This window comes from Vidua chalybeata, chromosome 3 (assembly GCF_026979565.1).
Source record: "Vidua chalybeata isolate OUT-0048 chromosome 3, bVidCha1 merged haplotype, whole genome shotgun sequence".
In the NCBI taxonomy this organism is placed as follows: Eukaryota; Metazoa; Chordata; class Aves; order Passeriformes; family Viduidae; genus Vidua; species Vidua chalybeata.
Window position 1 is genome coordinate 63,754,378 of NC_071532.1, and position 21,482 is coordinate 63,775,859.

Genomic DNA, 21,482 nt, shown 5'->3' on the forward strand with positions numbered 1-21,482 from the left:
GTATCACTGGAAAAAAAATTTAAAAATTATTTTCTACATGGTCTTTTTTTAAAAAATTATTTTATGGAAAGAAAAATTAATCTCCCAGATTCTGTCTATGTCTAGCAGAAAGCAAAAGAGATACACTTTCAACCTGCTTTAGGGACCTATCATCCCTCATCCTCACACACAAAATTTAGATCTTTAATCTGGTATCTGGCTGTAGGATTGCAAGCTTTCCTATAAAACCAGGACAGTAAGAGAACTAATGTTACATAGGGAAAAGTAATACAATATGTAATTGCATGCAGAAACAGCTTTAACAAAAATTACCATGTAGCACACACTGGGACCATTATACACTTGCTCCCTAGTGATGTCTCTTTTGTCAGCACAAGTGTCATGTCTTCAACTGCACAAAAACACAGGTTTTAAAGCCTGATTGCCAAAACACTCTTCCATGAGCTTCACAGCAACAGATTTTTTTAAGCCTTAAAATCAGAAAGAAAAGTGAAAATATAACTAGGGGTTGTTAGTAAAAGACTCTAGAAAATGGAGTGGATTTCAATTCACAGAGCAATAATCAGACTGACTGTCAGGCTAAAGAGCTGCATGGTTTTTTACTTGCTTAGGACACAGATGTTGCAATCCTCTCACTCTGAATTAAAATAAAATAAGAAAAAATTCTACATTTCCTGTTCTAAGAATTTCATTTTCTTAACCTCTTTTCCAAGAGGATGGACAAAAACCCTAATTATTTTGAGGGCAGCAAAATAACTGCATTCAAGCACAAGAATTAAGTTGGCATAAAATTGTAATGAATATTCTGTATAAAAGGTCTTTGACTATGCTTCCTGTTATAACTGAGGAAAATATTTAAATTTGTAACTTATCAAAACAGCTACTTGTTTTGGGTGGATGAGCAAGTGGAATTTTGCCTATATGTGTTAAAAAAATCCATTTCCCTGCCCCAATCTTTTTTCTGCTTTCCAGCCAAAAAAAATAACTGAAAGGGACCAACTATTTCAACTGGCAAGTTCTGAGCACTGACAAATTTTCACGAGAAGAGACATCTCAAGCACTGGACTAAACTCTCATGTTCCAAGTATAATTTTAAGCCATTGACTTAAACCCAAACATCTGCAAATTGAAATGAAACCTCTGTTTAATCTCCTGGATCTTCATGGTATGAAAATAATTTTGCTTCTGAAATAATAATTTTGCTTCATTTCTGAAGCTAGATTGTGTTGGCATATTAGTCAAGCCACCCACTTCTCTGCTTCAGTTTTTCCACTAACTTTTCCATTTTCCTATTAAGAAAATACAACTGTGATGTCATCTACCTCTACTGCTATTAATCATTTTTCCAGGATCAGTTCTCAGTCTTCATCCTTCAGGTCTTGCCAGTGTTGTCACCCCTTTTCTTTCATGCCAACTTCTCACTCCCTATAACAAACTCAAGTCCCTCTGCCTCTTTTGCACAGATCCTGCCTATATTTCATCTTGATTTTCATGGCATAACTCTCAAGTTGCACACCAGAAATTCTCTTACAATATTGCTTCTTTGCCATGTGACTCTAACTTTCTGTTAAGCTTTATAGAGCTGTCAAAGCCTCTGGGAAGCAGATACAGCCTGCAGCAATCTGCTGTAAGGACACCAGGAGGGTTTGTGGGGTCACTGAAGAACTACTCCTTCCAGGCCTGTAGAGCAGTAAGCCTTCAACAACATTGAAATCAATACATTAAAACAAGAAACACAAGCTGCAAAGAGGAAAGGGACAGTGACTGCAACAGACCTTCAGCCTCTCCCAACTCAGGTATCCCTTTCCCTTTGCTAGTCATTCTCTTGCTCTCTCTAATAGCCCCACTGTTTCCAAAGCAGAGTTTGCATCCTATCCCTACTGTTGATACAATCCAGATCTAATGAATGTACTTTCTAGCATTTCCAGTCCTTCATTTGTCTTGCCTTTCTGGAAGTGTGATCTTGTGAAGGCTCATGTACTCATGTACTCATCCCTCTATAACAGAGAGAAGCAAAGTCTGCTGTGTGTATTAGCACAGCATGCAGATGGTGCAAAGGGGAATTAAACGCTCTGTGGGTCATTAATGCTTCTGCAGTCAGGAGACAGAAAATACAATTAAACTGGGGGAAGGAGGGGCCAAGGTAAAGCTTCTTGGTTTTGAGGGGAGGGGCTTGTTTTATCGCCTTATCTTATTGTCTCCATTGAGCAATGTTTGCTAAAGCCCCTCTGACTGTAAAACCTCAATGAGAGGAGCTGCATGACTGCTTTGGTAGGCTAAACTGACCATGGATGGATGAAGGAAAACCTCATGCCAATCAAGGGTTTAAACATAAATAAGAGCTAACAAGCAGGCTTGTACACAGAAAAATCACGTTGCGACACAGATTTTCATTTAAGGCATGACTGACAGGAGAAGCTAGGTCACTCCCTGTCACAATGGGAAACTGCACACTCTAACCCAGAACAGTATTTCCCAATACCCTCTGGCAGTAAAACTGCAATTTAAAGGGCAACAGATCCCAGGCTGTTTTCCTAACCATGAAAAGAGGGTGGTGTTGTCCCTGTCAAACTCTGTCAAACTGATTGCTTCAGCTTTATAAAAGTGTCTCAATATTTTATGTGTCTTACTTAAAACCAGCTGAAGAAGCTATTATTTTTAGCACCCACAGTCACAGAAAAGGCTCATAAAGTAAATTTTACAGGCTCCTACTTATAAAATTTTTTTTTATTAAAAAAAAAGGTGATGGCTTCACAAATTGTCATATTTTGACAGCTCTTGAGCCCTTTCAGCTGCCAATACTAATGCTACCTTCTCCCTTTTCAGCTGAAGTTATCTATATTACTGTAGGTGTCCAGCGTATTTGCAGCTTTGTGACTTTGTTTTGCTTAAGGTAGCAATCCCTAGGTATCCTACTCTTTTCCTCATACATTACCATCACCAGCCACCTAAAGAAACAACTGCTGACAAGCACCAACAGCTTTAGGTCTGAGTGAAATAGATAATTGCCTTGTACTGAAAACAATAGACTTTGCTGTAATCTTTGCCTAGGTGTTGTCTTGTCTAAATGTAGAACTAGCAGAAATGTAGGACAGAGTCACAGGAGGTAGCTGACCCTGTATGAACCCATTATTTGCAACAGATTATTGTAAAGTGGCAATAGCCTGATGTAAGGGAGTAGGAATAAGAAGGGTTTGTTTGTTTGTTTCTTTCTTTCTTTGTTTGTTTGTTTGTTTTTTCACTTGGCCACCCTTTTTCTCCCTAGCAAAAAACTTCAAATCTATTGATTTCATGTTTCCCCATCACTTTATTTTGCCAGCAAAGCTGATGAGCCTTGAGTCAAAATTTCTAATATGCTATGCATTTATATAAAATTTTAATCTATGGAAGAGTGAAAGAATACTGCAATAAAAATTAACAAGGAAAATGGGACAAATCATCAGCTGGTCGTCCCAGTAAGAGCAACACTTTGACATTGCTGTCATTTGACATTTTGTTCATTAGCAACAATTGAGCTAATGTTAAGATGGAAAGAGAATATTTCAAAATTGGCCCAGTTGTTGGTAGGTTTTTAAAAAAATTCTCATTCCTGGCAAAATCTGTAGGAAAGAATAGCACATTGGCACGTATTGAGTTTTACGTGAATTGTGAACCAGCACTTGTTCAAGATATCAAGCCATGTATTTATACCCAGGAGAAAAATGTTTTGAGAATTTTCCCAACAGAGTAGGTAGAAAGACTAAATTAAAAAAAAAAAAAAAAAAGAAAAAAAGGCATTTTTTCACATAAATAAGAAGAAAAGGTCATTGTTTTATTTCACTTACCAGAACCTCCTCAAATTCTGGCACATCTTAAGGTACATTTCTGACCCAGTACCAAACTAAACGTTTATGCATCCTGGACTTCTATTTTACCATTGGCTGATACAGCTTTTTATTTATTTAAAAATCTTAACTTACCAATACAATTTTTAAACATTTAAAAACTTAAATAAAATATTATCCTAGTGCTAATTAAATAAAATATTATCCTCTTCTATGAAGTTTGGCAAGTCATCTTGCATTTTTCAGAAAATGAAGATATCAAATGTGACCTGTTTCTTAGTAATAAATCCATACAAACCCCTATAAAAATAATAGATGTTTCTGACAAAACCTTGAAGCAAAATTAAGACATCAGTACAATTTTAGCAGCTGCAATCTCTAGGCAGTAGCTGAGTTGAGGACCAAAAGTAGTTATTTGACACATTTGATATTAGCTGAAGCAGGGAGGCTTATGAGGTCACACTTGTAGTCTGAGCAGAAAATATGATGGCACACAAAGGTCAGCTCTTCTGAAGACATGAAGCACAGATCCCCAAGGACCCAGCCTGGACCCCTAGGTCCTCTTTTTCTAAGATGACTTCCTGCTGGCTGTCCCTCCACATATACCAGTGCATGGCTTGTTCTTCCCCAGGAAAGTCTGTCCTGCAGGCAGTGCTGGTATGAATCCAATAGAAATAGCCTTCAGCCAGAGGCCTTAATTAGACACTTCTATGATAGCATTGCATTCTTTGTGGGAGTCTATTAGGGGATACTGAGACATGTGACTGAGGCTCTGCTTAGTTACTGTTGAGTTAAAAGGATGACAAAGAAACAGAAACTTTCATTTCCAAATAAGTCAGACTGCTGTTTCTACATCTGAAAGGAAGGGAGGCAAGTAAGCACTCTGGAAGTTGGTCACCAAAGAACTTGGGACTAAATATAGATCCCAAACTGACTGCCACTTCTCAGCAGCCACTGTCCAGCATAAGGTACACTGTGTTTGTGTCCATCCTGGAGTTCAGGCAAAATCTGTTTCACAGTAAATTCCTGTAATGTAGAGATCTAATCAGCTTGCACTTTTGGCTTTATCAGAGTACTGGCAATTATAAGTAGCAAGGGGTGGGTCTATCAGGTTGTCTAGGGCCTCTTCTAAATGAAGCACAAATTTTTAGCTGAGATTCCCATCTAAAGTCACACTTAAATTTCTTTCCATGGGAGTTTGAAACTGAGTTATGTGTATACTTTTGGAGTATATCTATTTATTATTCCTTCTGTTCTGCCACTTCAACAAATGATCTGGTGACACAAGTATGTCTTAGAAAACACAGTAATCAGCTGACTGTGTTTTCTTTTGGCATAAATCCTGCATTGCCATCCTGCTAACAGCTCTCTGTTTCTGCAGCTTGGAAACAACTCTCTGGAAATACAGCATCGGGACAGGTGACCAGGAGAATCACCAGGTGAATTTTACAGCCTCACAGACTCACAAAATGCTATCCTCTGCTATGACCTTCCCCGTCTTTGACCACAAAACTTATACCTAATAAAATACCAGAGTATACACAGAACTAAAAAAGTAATAAAATGAAAGTAAAATTTTCCACGAAACTAAGATTCTCATGTGCATAAGTCTGCATACGACTGCAGGTATATAACCTCTTCTACAGAAGAGGCAACAGAAGGAAGTTCAGATAACTGAATTTCTTTGGAGTTATGCAAATGTCAGCAACCAGAATTGCATTTCAGCTTTTTCCTGTTATAAGAACAGGATCTAAAAAGGAAGAACTGGTGAATTAGCCTGCTAGCAAAGGACTACACTACCAATTGCCCCATTTTATCAGGAGGGAATCAATCAGTACCACTTCCCTTAGGCTTCCCTGTCAGTGTTTCTCCCTCCCACCCATCCTGCTTCATTTAATTAATCCCTAGTACTCATCTCAGTCATAGAGTATTAGACCTTCACATTTATTTAGATTCCCAGTTTCCTCTGAAAAAAAATGGCAAGCCTATACTTAGTATCTTTGAGGGGCTGGCTCTTAAAGTCTGAATGTCCATTTGCTAACAAATTAGAAAATGCAAGCAAGCATCCCACAGGAAACTAGTAAATATTTGCCAGAAAACAAAAGAAAGATTATATTTTACTGAGATTTCTTCTCTTAATGAACAGATACTGAGTGTTTATTTTTCATTTCACAATAGCTAAGCAAGCAGAACCAAATACCCTTTTTTATCATAATGAATTCAGCTATCCAAGCATCCGTTTACAGACAGATAGATTTAGGAGGGAAAAGCCTCTGAAACACTTCTAAAAGCTAATCAAAAGACAATGCCCTGGTACAAAACAGCTTAGTTATTTTTCTTAGACTTTTTAATATACAGCGTACAAAGCAATTGTTCCATCAATTTCAATGAAACTATTCTAGAAAACATTCAACAAATAAAGCTCATTTATTGTTCAGATCATAAAAGTTCTGCAAACTGAAAACAAAATTCTTGCAGATGGCTTTTAAAATTACTTTAGTCATACCCTCATACTTACTTAGATACTAATGAAACTCACCACCAAATAATATCTGTCCAGTAATGTGGTCTTTGTAATCTGTGTTATTTCCTTGGAGGAAATCCCCATTCTCTGCTCCACTACTACATTTTTTACTTGAACAACCCATGCTAGAGCAGTACCATATGCAGAACTAGACACCACCTGTCAATCAACACCATTGTTGAAATGCTATACACCAACCCCCACATTAATTTCATCAATTTCTTGCTGTTTTTTCAAGCATGCCATATTCACCTGACTACATATTTGGGAGATAAAAATATGTTTAATCACTCCAAAAAAATGATTCAAAGGAAATAATCAATAACTAAAAACATTCTATATCAACAGCATTTGAAATAAGAAATGGCAAAATGATGGTGTATTTAATGTCCCAAAGGTTGCTGGACTAGCAAAAGCCATAGAGGAGAGAAACATGCTACAGGAAAAAGAAATAGCTCTTTTTGTCCTTAGGCCAGTGGAATCTAATCAAGAGTCTGTGCTACTTTTGCACATTTTAGAGAATATCACCAGAGAATTTAGGTTGTAATAGGTCCGCACTGTACAGGAAAGAAATTAAATAGAATTGCTATTACATACTCATGGCTAAGTAAATGACTTCTCTGTCAGACTTGACAAAGTGATAGTATAAATAACTTCCAAGGATAATTTGCTAACACTTGGCTAGTTGGCTTGATTCTGCAATTGGCACTGATAGATAACCCTGCCTTATTCTCAGAAGAGCAATAGCATTGTTAAATTCTTCATTCCCACTGCAGAAAATCGCAATCTATTGTAAGAAGCAATGATTTACCATGTTAACACAGATCACCAATATACACATTGCAGAGTTTCAGAGTGGCTATCTGTATCATCCTCTCAGAATGCGTAGACCTTTATAAAATATAGGGGAAGAAATGGAGCCAAAGTCGCAGTCCAAAACATCCCAAAGAAAGCAAAACCACAAAATAAATCTTTTTTATAAATCCTAATTCTTGCCTTTACAGACTTACAGACTTAGCCTGATATTGGAATCTAATTGAAGTCTATTATACAAACAGACCCTTGCTGGTTGCCCTCTTACTTCTCATTTAAGTGTGTTAAACAGCAGTTAAGTGATGGAAAAATGTTCTTTTGCATGAGAAAGAGTGAAGATTGCTACTGCTGCAACTTTGATAACTACTTGCTTGTCCAAAAGAGATGCTGTCATGCAGCACTAGCTTCAAGTACACGGCACACTTGCTGCCATGTATTTGATTATTGCTCTGCTTTCCCTAGTCACCTGTCATTCTTCCCAGTTTGAAATCTAAATCTCCCCCAGCTGCTGCTGTGGCTGCTTTATCTGCCATGGCCAATGAAACTGAGAGTGATAAATAGCACCCTGATGGTCGGGCATGCCCCAGGGAGAAGAAAGACCTGAACAAAGGAAATCAGACTTATTTAATACCGCTCCTGTTGACAACTGTCAATTCAGAAGCCTCGTGTTCATATTCATTGCTGACCAGCTCACAGCAACCCTTCCTTGACTATGTGCTAGCTGAATCACATCCACTTGAAGGTATCCAATAATAGTAGATATAAATATTTTAACTAATGCAGGAGTTTTTCAGGAAAAAAAAAATCACTTTATATTACTTAAGGACTGAACAGTATGCCAAAAAAATCAACGGCCTGTTACAGTAGCTGGGTTTTCAAAAAAAAGAACAGAGGCCTGAACCAAGAATTTGACCCCAGCACTGGTATTGAGAACTATTTTGCAGCATCCTCTGTAAGGTTTAAGATCTCAACCACCTAAGTATCTCAAAGACTTTGACGGAGTGAAGGACAACAAATCTGGTGACTCAGTCCAAAGAGTTACATCAGTACTGTCTCCATCTTAATAACTGATGCAACATTTTAAAAATAAGGAGGCAGGGGTGACCTTTGAACAGCACTGCTAAAATTCTCAAAGCTCTGATTCATACATAGTCCTTATTGTCAAGTGTATTTTAGGGGATAAGCAGCTTGAATTTCATTTTTCAAAACTGAAAGAAATGAAAATGTAAAGGTGATATTTAGAACAGAACACTTTGGTGGAAAACAAGAAGTTCCATCTTATTCTCTTTTTAGACTTCTGTCTTCCATCTCCTAATGGTATTGACCTTTGAGGGGGATGATCCCTCTGTTTAAAGAAGTTGCATGTTGGGTCTGGGTAAGATGGAGTTCATTTTCCCATAGCAGTCCTCACAGTGCCGTGCTTTGCCTCAACATCTGGAAAGGTGCTGTAAGCACACCGGTATTCTGGCTACTGCTGAGGGGCTGGCACAGCATCTGTGGTGTCTCTCAACACTCCCCCACCATCGAGGGGCTGGGAGTGGGCAAGGTCCTGGGAAGGGACACAACTGGACCAGGTGACAAAAATTTGAAAATCAACAGACACTAAATACCAATTCTATTGATAAGTTGAATAAAGATTTTTTTTTTTTAAGGTTCCTCAAATTCATTCTTGAACCCTTCATGGCCACTTGCATGGTCTTCTCTTTTTTTTGGTTTCTACAGCAGATGGAATGCTCTAGAAACACCTCCATGAACAAAACGTGCATTCAATATTTGGCACATAATGAGAAGACAGACTTGCTGTCAGAGGAGAGTATTCAGCCATTTCCTACAAATCAGGCAAAACTAAAAAACTTCAAGAATGAAGGGAAAGGCTTCAATTACCCAGCTCTTGAGGGATGGCTACTGCAGATAACTTTAAATGACTATGCACAAGCATACATACCAACGAACCAGCAGAAGCAGAACCTATGTTTATTTTGTAGATCATATATAAAAGCAGTGGGATGAATGGATTTAAAACATTAGTAACGCCTTAGTGACAAGGATGACAACATGACATCCTGCACAAATGCTTCAGACATACAGCAGGAGTTAATATTTCAGAAATTCAAGAGAAGAGTAAGACTTGCACAAGGACAAAGCTACAAAATAATGAGGTTATTAAAAAAGGCTGCAATTACAGGGATAAAGTACAGCTGACTAAAACAAGTTCAATAGCTAATACAAAGGTTTTAGTAAAAATTCTGCCATAATCTGGCTATAAAGGTTGATTAATAAAATTACAAGAGTATTTGAATACCCTAAATTCCACCTAAAGGAGATTATTGCTAAGTAATTGTAGTAACAGAAAGAACTGGCTTTTCAAATAAGCCCACAGAAACCTATTTCACAAGAGGTAAACAGAATTATATGAAAGCCTAAGAGGATATAGAACTTTATAAGCAAAAAACAAAAACAAGAGGGATATGATGGAGTGGAGAACAGAAGAGAGAAAACCATTATTAGTCTTTGCCATAGGAAATAATAAGCAGATTCAGGTATTGTACAAATTAGAAGGACGACAATTTGCATAAGTAAATAACAATTTCTTGCTTACTCCCTTCCTTTAATTTTATTCACAACCTCTAGTTCAGCTGACCTCTATTTGCTACTTAACTACACCTAAATTCTCTTCTCACTTCCTTTCAAATTAGCTTCCCCATTATAACATTCCTGAGCATGTTTATGTACTTGTAGAAAATCTGTACTTTGGATATTTAGGTAATTTGTAATTTTTCCCCAAACAATAATAACAATAAGAAATAATTGTAATAACTATACCACCAGTAGCGAGTACTTGGCCAAGATTACAGTTTAGCAAATGCTTCGTTTTTTTAAATTTAGATCCTAAATGGGAAGTGGGCAGCAAAAACATGGAGCAGACTATTTACTGAATGAGGGACCTATAAAAAAACCAATGCAACAGAAATGGGAAGGATGCGGGCATGAGTCTGTGATGCACAACAGGACACATTATTTGGGCACCCACTTTATTCTTCCAAAAACCCAGCCAGTTTTTTTTACCTTCCCTGAAATGACTGAATCCAGATTGTCAAGCATAGGGGAGGAGAAATCTTCAATGTCTTCTGTGGAGCATGTTCCACCTTTGTACAACATACTTACATACCTACTGAGCCACAGAAAGAAATTACATTATAATCTATTGGCTGCAGCAGTGCAATATATTCCCATTCCATGTCCCTGCTCCATGAATATGAAGTATATAATGAAGCACAACAACACCAACAGGCAGTGCTGGGGGCTGCCCATCCATCACTGCTCTGCAAGATGGTGCTTAGTATGCAGTCTGGAGCAGATACTGCAAAGATGAATTCAAACTGATGTAGCTCACTTCTCTATAAAGTGATCCAACTACAGCATATCTCATTAGCTGTGTGAATATTTAAATATCTTTTATGAAGCCAAACAGCACCAATTGAACATAAATGCACCTTCCTTTTCAGTCATACATAGTCTGTAGCACTATGTTTGAAAAATTTTAATTGAAAGGAGGATTCAAACCCCTAATCTACTGGGCAGAAAGGGGAGCATCACTATATGGAAATATTTGCTAAATTCAAAACAAATTCAAGAATCGTTTCAAGCAATTAAACTCCTTAGATCCATTTATCTCTATTGTAAGATAAATTTGGAGTACAATTTCTGTTATTCATGGACCTCATGTAAAAGAAACTGTTTAAGTATAAAATACAAATAATTGACAATTAACTTGAATTTTGAAAATGTAAAAATGCTTAAGTAGTAATCCAAAGTGATAATTTATTTTATGTAAATCTAAGTGCTAAAAATTACATTAATCATTCATCAGGAACTGCAGTGATAGGACAAAGAGTAATAGGTTGAAACTGAAAGAGGAGAAATTCCATTAGACATACAGAAGAATTTCTTTCCTGTAAGGGTGGTGAGACATTGGAACAGGTTTCCCAGGGAAGTTGTGGATGCCCTATCCCTGGCAGTTACAAGGCCAGGTTGGATGAGTCATTGAGCAAACTGGTCTAGTGGGTGGTATTCCTGCCCAGGGCAAGGGTGGGTGGAGCTGGATGATCTTTAAAGTCCCTTCCAATTCAAACCATTGTATGATACCACAAAATAAGAGTTTTATTATATTATTTGCCTTAGTTGTATTATTTTTGAAAAAAAAAAAAAAAAAGCAAAAAAAAAAAAAAAAAACAAGTAAATAAAATGCAACATGCAGAGCTTCCTCAACTTGTTTTCTTTTAAATTTACACACATTTTTAAAAAGTTACTTTTAAAAATTAAACCAGTTGAGTAGTTAAAAAAAAAGTCTCTTGGCAGCTTTGCCTCTTTTTCATCTTCTAGAATTGGCAAAGGACCCTTCCTTCTCTAAAAGTTAAAGCCACAATTGACTTTTCTGCTCCTGCTTGCATTCTTCTGGTATTATATTAATTTTTTCCAATCCCTGGATTAATTCCCTTATTTTCCATCTACTTTTTAAATTATTATTATTTTATTCCGTTATTTTTTAGTAGAACTTATTACTTACATAACTCAGAACCATTTGTGAATGGATTCAGGGGAGAAAGGAGAAGAGGACAGGGGGAGAAAGGAAGCAATGCCTCTGCAGCTGGAAGGCTTCTAACGGAATTCTTCATCCTATCCTCTATTCAGTGAAACTCTTTTGTATTTTTCCAGCCCATTTTATAACAAATGGCAACTACCACTACTTCCAGTAGCTGCAGACCCCACAAATGCATCAGAAATTGCATAGGATCAGGACAGTACAAAGCACTTGTACTTGACATCTCCAGTCACTCCAGACTATGCTCCTGTGTGATCACATCACTGAGCAGGAAGCACAGCTGAGGCACAACCAAGCAGTGAATATAAATCCAGGGCAAGCTTGAAATAGTCTTAAACTAAGTTCAAAGTGTCACCTCTTCAGTTTTCACATCCTTTAAATAAATGAATAATGTGTTTTGGGTTCTGTTCCTTTCCTGAAAAAATCTCACTAATATTGTTCTAAGACACAAATAATCTACCCTCAAAAAACTCACCCACAAGAAAACACAAATGGAATATTTAAGAAAAAAAAATTACCCTGAACCCACATAATTGCCCATCACACACTTTGGCAAAAATGTGGATGCTTCCTCAGCAAGCATAAGCTTCCCAGCCTCGCTTCCACTTTTGGGTATTACTGGGCCTCCACAGTGAATATTAAAGAAGACAAATGTAGAAATGGATATTAAGGGGAAGAAAAATAAAAGAAAAAAAAATAAGACTCACATTAGTTATTCTATAATTTCTAATAATAAAGGTGTTGAATCATTCCTTTAAAGTAAGTACTTTGTTGGTAGGCATTAAAAAAAAAAATAACATACCAGGATCTTGAAATGTTATTTCTAACTCCTTTAAAAAAAAAAAAGATAATAACGTTTGGGAAGGTCATCTTTGCAGCCTATTGCATTTTTTCTAGGGTGGTAATACAATTGCTATTGGAACAAAGTAAAATGACAAACCCGGAAAAATTCCCAAAGGAGTACATTAGCCAGACATGAAATAACAGATGATTGTCCTCAACTTCTTGCTATTATTAATGATGCTCCAATGTCCCCATGGGTTCATATGGGTTTAAAATAAAAATTTAGGCATTTACAGTCAATTTCAGGGGCATCAGTCTTATGAGGAGCACTTGAAGGAGTTGGGATTTTTTTAGCCTGGAAAAAAGTAAGACCAGGGTCGACCTTTTTACAACTCCCTGAAAGGAGGCTGCAGTCAAGTGGGGTTCAGTCTCTTCTCCCAAGTAACAAGTAATGGGACGAGAAGAAATGGCTTCAGGCTCAGGTGCAGGAGAGGTTTTAATTGGATATTAGGAAAAATTTCTTCACAGAAAGAAAGGGTTAACAAGCATTGAAGCAGTCTGCCCAGAGAAATAGTTGAGTCACTATGCCTAGAGATATTTAGAAGACATGTAGGTGTGGAACTTAGGGACATGATTTAGTGGTGCACTTAGCAGTTCTGGGTTTACAGTTGGACTTGATGATCTTAAAGGTCTTTTCTAACCTAAACAATTCTGTGATTCTATTTTTCCACAGAGAGCTATGTCTTGTTTTTCACACGGTTGAATTACACCTTCTTAATAAGGGAATGAGATTAAATTAGATTAAAAAAAACTCAGACAAGATCTAGATCTGTCCTGTAAACACAGTTTTTCAGATTTATAAATGGTTAAATGTTATATGTTTTTGTGTGGTTATATGTTTTTGTGGGGGTCTTGTCCCACATTACACAAGGGGGACCAAAAAATCTGTTTTTTCTTGTGGACTTTTCTCTATTTTTCTAGATTACCAAAACATATCTTCTCACATCAGTGTCAGCAAGGGATGGCTAGAATGGAAACTTGATTTCTAGTATAGCTCCAAGACATTGAGAAATGTAATCCCAAGAAAAGCAATGATATTTGCAGGAATGCATAGCTCCTGCCATTCCCTGTGAAGTTGAATTCTGAATTGTAAAATAAAGAAAAAAGCAAACAAAATAATAGAATATTGCTTACTGAGTCATGTGTCCACTAGAGTATCACAAGATTTATGCAACCATAATTCCAGAATTTAGGGACTATTTATTTTTTTTTTTTAAGAAGTGCAAGGTCTAACCTGGTTATTCAGAATAAAAATTCTTTTTAAAATCAAGTTTGCTCACATTCATACAAATGGCAAAGATTCTGAATTATCAGAATCAGTTTAGAAAATGGATTTGACTGTCACTATGAAAATAAAGGTGCAGCTATGGTCAAGTCAAGGAAACAAGATATTGTTTCCTTGAAACTAGAGAAAAACACCTTTGAAAAAGTTGCAATACTTTTCTATAAATGAGAAATGTAACTTCATGTGAATTAACATGTAACTTATTCCAAACTGGGTAGTGAGAATTAGGCGGGATTTAAGGAAGGATAGTAAGAATTATACAAATGGACACAATCTTATGAAGAGTAATAAAAAAGACAAATAGAGTGCAACAAGAAAACAGTAGTATTTATTAAAATCAGTACTATAGGGAAGAAAGTTTATCAGTTCCTCTTACAGTAACACAGGTGATCCCAAAAATTCAATTTTTAAATTTTTTTTCATAATGTAACATTTTGAGAATAATTTGCAGCAGAATGTATGAACAACAAAAGTTTAGAATGACTCAAGGAACACCTGAATATTAGTATAGACAACAGGAGTAGTTCAAGTAATGAGAACTACTGGAAAGTATCTTTGCTTTTGCAAATTATATAGAGCTTAATATTTCCAGGTTTAAATCAATCCATCTAAAAGCACAGGCCAACGATGAACAGGATTACAAGTTCTCCTATTCTGCCTCCAAGGAATTATGATGCTTTCCAAACCAGCTATTTGTGCTAGCTATTGTTGACAGAAGGACACGCAAGACAAACCTCAGCTCAATAAAATCTGTCAATTCCTACACTCACATAAAATTACAAATTTAGAGAACAACCTTTTCCCTGAATTCTCACATAATTATCGATATTTCTACATCTATAACCCAGAAAGGTTATATTGGTATAGAAACTGCTAGAGCAAGAAGAGTTGCCAGCTTTCTGAATGCAAACACTGATAATTTCTCACTGCAGGTGTCATGCTTTTTGCTAGTTCAGTGTCAGATATGAAAAGCTCTACTTTTATTGCCATGGTCTCATCTCTAGCCTGCATTTAAAAATGCTGAATTTTTCTTTTATTTCTCCTGAACAGCACTCACCCAGCACAGCAATATGACATGAGATTGGATTAACTACAGCAGACCTGATTCTCTGGAAAAAAAAAAAAAAAGAAAAATCCTGCATTAAACAAAAAAAAAACACCTAGTCCTAAATGTCTTTTCCAAGGCATAGACATCTACACATGCAGCAAGGTTTTCTGGAAGGAAAGCAAAAAAAGACTAATGCATGAAAGTCAAAATATTTTTTAATGCCTAAAATTGAATCAAGGGAGTTACTTTCCCCATCTCTCTCACTGCAAAGTGGTTATTAAAAAAAAAAAAGGGTAGATATTTCTCTCTCTTGACAGATTATATTGAAAATGCCATTCTTTTTCCTAATAGAATTTACAAAGCAAGACAAGGAAGAAGATCCATGTCTATTTATGTTTATATAATCAGTAAATAAAACCAGTATAAGTACATGTGTAACAAGGATAACAGGAACAAAATATAATAACTGAGACTTCATTTGAACTAACTACTAACAGAGATAAAAGGATCATGAAAAAGGGACAAAATCCAGGCCTTCACAGAAGGTACAAAGATACCCCCACCCCCCCCAAGTAAAGTCATCTATGGTCAAGAACTAGTGTGTTTTATACCATAGCAACATCTTTTTAAAGCTGCCTACATTCAGAAATAATCCAAAATTCCAATTAACAACCACTGAGCTGTAAGTGCTTAGTGAGAAGAGCACGGGCTAGAAACCAACCTATGATGGGATTTGATCATGTCTATGTTGTGACTAGTCTGTACTAATGTCTCCAGTGCTGTAACAAGGGTAATGCTGTAGAGTGAAACACTTTCTTAATATTCCTGACTCTTATGTAATTTAGCTTTGGCTCTACATGCATGACTCTACATGAAATTTAGCTTTATCTGATGACTTTTCCACAGTTAAATATTACAGATATGGTGCTCCACTTATGAAGCCACAAAAGCAGCACCCTGTGAGGAGCCACTAGTCTCAAAGTTTCAAGTAAACATCCTATAAAAGAGGCATGTTTTTCCAGTTTTCTCTGCTCTTCAGCGAAAGCCATTTTCCAGTCCATGCTGGAAAATTTCAATGAAGTAGCAAAATAAGCAAGTTATATAAATTAAAAGCAAAAAGAGTGAGAAAAATCTTGAAGAAAAACAATTCTGTCACATACACAATCTTTGAGTATAGCTCAGTATTTTTAGTTTTGTTTAAACAATGGGGCGTCTTTCCCAGATTCTTAGGGTTGGACTACCACTCAAGAAGTCACCTGTGTGCCTCCCTCCCAAAACTACTTATAGCAATCCTGACACCTTTTTTTCTCTTTAGACTGATTATAAAAGTTGTGCACTAATAGAGAGCACACAGCCACAAAGAGAGTGTAGATCAGTTACACTAGGGAAACAAATATTCCAGTGCTACCATGTAAGGTCATTGCTATTACAATGCATCAGGAGTACAGAAACAAATTTATTCTATTCCTCTTATAGGTCTTCACCTGTGCCTTTAGTATCCTCTTCAAGTCAAACGATGTCTCTTTCCCCAAAAATCCTGTTCCTTTGATCTCTGATCATTCTCCCATCAGTTTCACTCCAACTGGCCCACATTTTTCCACATCTGAGTACATGTTGTATGCTACCTAATGCCTTACAACTGCAGAACAGATTTTAAAGGATTACATAGCTCATTCTGAAGTTATATTCCCATATATATATATTAACATGGCAGGTCCAGGTCTAGTAATAGCAGGATGCTAATTCCTCTTTGGCTTATCATCCACAAATGACCTCTTTGTTACTACCTGATTAGAGGTATTTACACTGTTTTAAGCATCTAATTAAGGTATTTGATCTGGAAATGTTCAGTTCCTCATTTTAGTCCTTTGCATGGTCCCAAACACACATCTAAAGTAGTCTGAACTAAATAATAAATATGACTTTTCGGCATTTTCCCTGTGATGTATAAATTTAACTTATTGTCTTTTCCAATGAAATATTATCACAGGTCTGATATATTCAAGTATTACACACAAGTATTTCTGAAGATATTAATTTCAGGGTGGTTCTACTTCAGAAATTCAAGTTATGCAATCATAGTCAAAAGATTCCTTCATATACCCAAGGACCATAGCAACAAAGATCAGTAATTAACTGGGTGTTGAAATTGAGCAGAAGGGTTTCACAAGAAGGCTTCTGAATAAAAGGCAAAGATCGGCTTTTTATTTTATGTGCTTTGCAGATCAGGGGACACAGAATGAAACAATAAAGCCATTCAATTTTTGGTTTGATATGTAGTTTACACTTTGAAGTAATCTATTTTATCATTAGACATGCCAAGAAGCCCTCAACCTGCTGTTACAAACTGCAGTTATTATCAACTCTATGCTGATTAAGCTGAATTTGAGAAAAAAAAAACATTGGCAAGCATCTGTAACTGAATTGTCACAGACTCACAGAGGTTTCCAAATTTTGCTACTCTGACAACAATCACTTGCCCCATATTTTTTCAAAGGGGTCATCCAAAATTGGACTGGGGGCAAAAGCTCTGACCTAGCATATTGTATTTCATTACCTGTCAGTGGGCAAGAGAGAATTAACTGAAAAAGGATCTGGAAAAAGTTATATATGCAGAGTGCTAGTGAAAATTACATGGGAAAATAGGACAATACTTACATTACAATGATGTATCTTATAAATACTGTGCTAGAAATTGATATGAAACCTAAGAAATGAACCATAAAAACATAAGCTTCAAAAAAATCTGTTGTCACCATACAGAAACTAAGAGAAAAATAGTGAATCTAAATTGCTATTCTACAAGTACAAGATTATATTCAAACCTTTACTATACTCAATACTTAATGCCTATGTCAGGAATGCCCAAAATACATAATCAGCACTGATAACTAACTTAGATTTTCGTAAACCAAGATCAGAGTCAGTCTAAAGAAGTGAACTGTCACTGATGAAGAGAAGGCCAGAGTATTCATGGTACTCACATTTATTTATGTGTGATCTGTAGGAACTTAACAAATGACTGTTGAGCATAGAGCTCCATTTCTAAAATGTTTTAAGGTAGTATTCTTAAAGTAAAAACCAAAAAAGATAAAGTTAAAAACACCATGCTGAAGTAGCCCTTTTACTAGCTACATTAAAAAAAAAAAAAAAACCAACAACAACAACAACAAAAAAAACCCACAGACAATAAAAATCTAAGGTACGTTGGTATTTTAAGGAGGTTTGACCTCCCTTGAAACATTTATAATACCTTACTTCTCCCTGGTCACCTACTGTCACAAAATATGCAGGGTTAATACGGTCTTTGGTTCTACCATGGCAACTGGGAATTACATTATCCAGCAGGTTTAAAAATTTTAAACAAATTAACAGACACATATACAGACAGACACAGACAAGTGTGTTTAAGTATATACATATATAAAAATGTACAAAAATATAAAGAAGTTTTCTTTTCTTTGAAAACTAGGCAATGTTCCATATTTACCAGCTTCAGAAAGAGAAGCTTTAGTTTACTGTACCATACTTGGGAAGTGGTTTGGGATGCAGTGGTACCAGGATTTCAGGAGTGTATTTTCCAGACTCATGCAATTATTTCAGTTATTATATCTAGTTCTGTAAATTCCACTGTATATGGAGAACCTTCTCTTTCTGTCATCCCCATAACAGCATCAAGTGCAAATTACATAAGCTCCAAGCACAGCCTACAATCATATCTGAGGCTATTTTCATCTTCTAAATTAAGCTAAAAAATTAAATTCACCATTCTCTTATTTTAATATTCTGTTCACTTAGAATGATTAATTTATTTGCTTTGAAGACTTTAGAAAGCCCATAGGTAAATGAGGAGTGAAATAAATACCTCTATAATTCTCAGATTATATCCTTTCTGAGGCTGTTGTTATTTCATGGTAACACTCTTTCAGATTCCCAATAAATATTTTATTAAAAATGTCAGCTGATGCATACTAACTAGAAATGTAAGCAAAAAGTCCATAACTTCTAACACATTATAATTTCTACTATGTACGGTATTTGTATTTCAATATATTGTAGACATAAGTAAAATGTATGCATTAATAACAAAATTTGGGTTGCACTTGGTGCAGATATTGTGTTATTATTATTTCCATCTACTTTTGACAGAAATATGGTTATTTTCATTTGTTCTGAAGACACTACCTGATGCTATCAAGGTTTACTTTAACAGAATGTTCCATAAATCATTCATAATAAAGATGAGGAAATTACAGAACTTTGTAGTATAAAATGCAAGTTTAGCAATAGTGTGTATTGAATGTTAAGATATCAGTCAAGTACATCTTCAGACCAGCTTGTAGGAAATATGCAAAGGAAATGAAATATTTTCTGGTACAGATGATCTGTGAGTATTGTACCAGCCACTCCAGAGTTTAGAACAGGTTTTTTCACCGTCTACTCTATCTAGCTCGGTTTCACTGAATCAACCGCTAAAGGGAAAACATGTCAAATTCAAATCTAGTGAGGAAAATAAATAAATTTGTGTGCTGTTTACACAGTGATATGTTCACCTTGTTATTATAGGAGGTTATGACTTAAAATAATGCTGTTGAGTGAAAGCAACAAAACTTGCAGCAGGCACCATGGAAACTCATAATCATAAAGCCCTCTTAGACTAGGATAATAAAAATATGCTTAAATAGACTTTGTTCCTTAGTGACACAGGATAAATCACAAAAAGAAAAATGGAAATAATGACTGCAAGACTACAGCACAGTCATTATCTGTAGACAATGTAGAGGAAATAGCAGTGAGATAGCCAAAAGAGTCATATTGACAGCATTAGAGGTCATTTACACCTTCCATGATGACTGAATGTATTTTTGAAATGTCATATACAAACTGTAAACAAATATACGGGAGTTCATTTTTCATTTTATATAGAATATTTCACAAGCAATAGTAATTCTAGGCCTGTATAATTAAAGGTATATTTCTCTACCTAATTACATCCCTGAAACTCTTTGCCCCAGATAAAGACGGGGTGGATATTCTGGTTTGATCAGGCAAGCCACTGTAAAATATTCTCAGTTTGGGATTTATGGGTAGGAGCTAAATAGCTAAAAGTCAGTAGAAGACTTAAAATATTGGTTCATTTAGAAAATACAATAGCTTTTAAAATAGCCTCCAAACTATTTACTGTCTTTTTTATGGTACGTGTGTTAATTAGCTTTCTCTGAGCATATAAATAAAAGCTGTACACAAACACCTCACAAGAGGAGAGGAGAGGAGAGGAGAGGAGAGGAGAGGAGAGGAGAGGAGAGGAGAGGAGAGGAGAGGAGAGGAGAGGAGAGGAGAGGAGAGGAGAGGAGAGGAGAGGAGAGGAGAGGAGAGGAGAGGAGAGGAGAGGAGAGGAGAGGAGAGGAGAGGAGAGGAGAGGAGAGGAGAGGAGAGGAGAGGAGAGGAGAGGAGAGGAGAGGAGAGGAGAGGAGAGGAGAGGAGAGGAGAGGAGAGGAGAGGAGAGGAGAGGAGAGGAGAGGAGAGGAGAGGAGAGGAGAGGAGAGGAGAGGAGAGGAGAGGAGAGGAGAGGAGAGGAGAGGAGAGGAGAGGAGAGGAGAGGAGAGGAGAGGAGAGGAGAGGAGAGGAGAGGAGAGGAGAGGAGAAGAGAAGAGAAGAGAGAAGAGAAGAGAGAAGAGAAGAGAAGAGAAGAGAAGAGAAGAGAAGAGAAGAGAAGAGAAGAGAAGAGAAGAGAAGAGAAGAGAAGAGAAGAGAAGAGAAGAGAAGAGAAGAGAAGAGAGAAGAGAAGAGAAGAGAAGAGAGAAGAGAAGAGAAGAGAAGAGAAGAGAAGAGAAGAGAAGAGAAGAGAAGAGAGAGAAGAGAAGAGAAGAGAAGAGAAGAGAAGAGAAGAGAAGAGAAGAGAAGAGAAGAGAAGAGAAGAGAAGAGAAGAGAAGAGAAAGAGAAGAGAAGAGAAGAGAAGAGAAGAGAAGAGAAGAGAAGAGAAGAGAAGAGAAGAGATTTTGGGTTGGAAGATCATCTAGCTCCAGCCCTCATGCCAGAGCCAGGGACACCTTTCACTAAAGCATTCTGCTCAAAGCCCTGTCTAACCTGGTCTCGAATACTTCCAGGGTACCCACTGATTCCCTGTGCAACATGTTCCAGAGCCTCACCACCCTCACAGTGAAAAATGTCTACTTAATATCTAATCTAAACCTGTCCTCTTTCAGTTTGAACCCATTTCCCCTTATCCTATCTCTACATGACCCTGTCAGAAGTCCCTCCCATGTTCTCTTGTGGGCCCATTTTATGTACTGGAAGGCTGCTCTAAGGTCTCCCTGGAGCCTTCTCTTCTCCAGGCTGAACAGCCCCAACTCTCTCAGCCTATAACTGCAGGAGAGGTGCTCCAGCCCTCTGATCATCTTTGTGGCTTCCTCTGGACTGTCTCCAACAGGTCCACATCCTTCTTATGTTGGCGTTCCAGAGCTGGGTGCAGCATTCTGGTGGGGTATCATGAGTGGAGTAGAGGGGAAGAATCACCTCCCTTGACCTCTGTCCAAGCTGT

General features: G+C 36.8%; 1 long non-coding RNA gene across 1 annotated transcript; it reads left to right on the top strand.

Annotated features, from left to right (window-relative positions):
• Window positions 1-1,010: 1,010 nt before the first annotated feature.
• On the top strand, window positions 1,011-5,347 carry LOC128786426 (uncharacterized). The gene is made up of 3 exons (XR_008430284.1): window positions 1,011-1,165; window positions 1,573-1,796; window positions 5,206-5,347. It is a non-coding gene; the product is annotated as an uncharacterized LOC128786426 (long non-coding RNA).
• The last annotated feature ends 16,135 nt before the right edge of the window (window positions 5,348-21,482 follow it).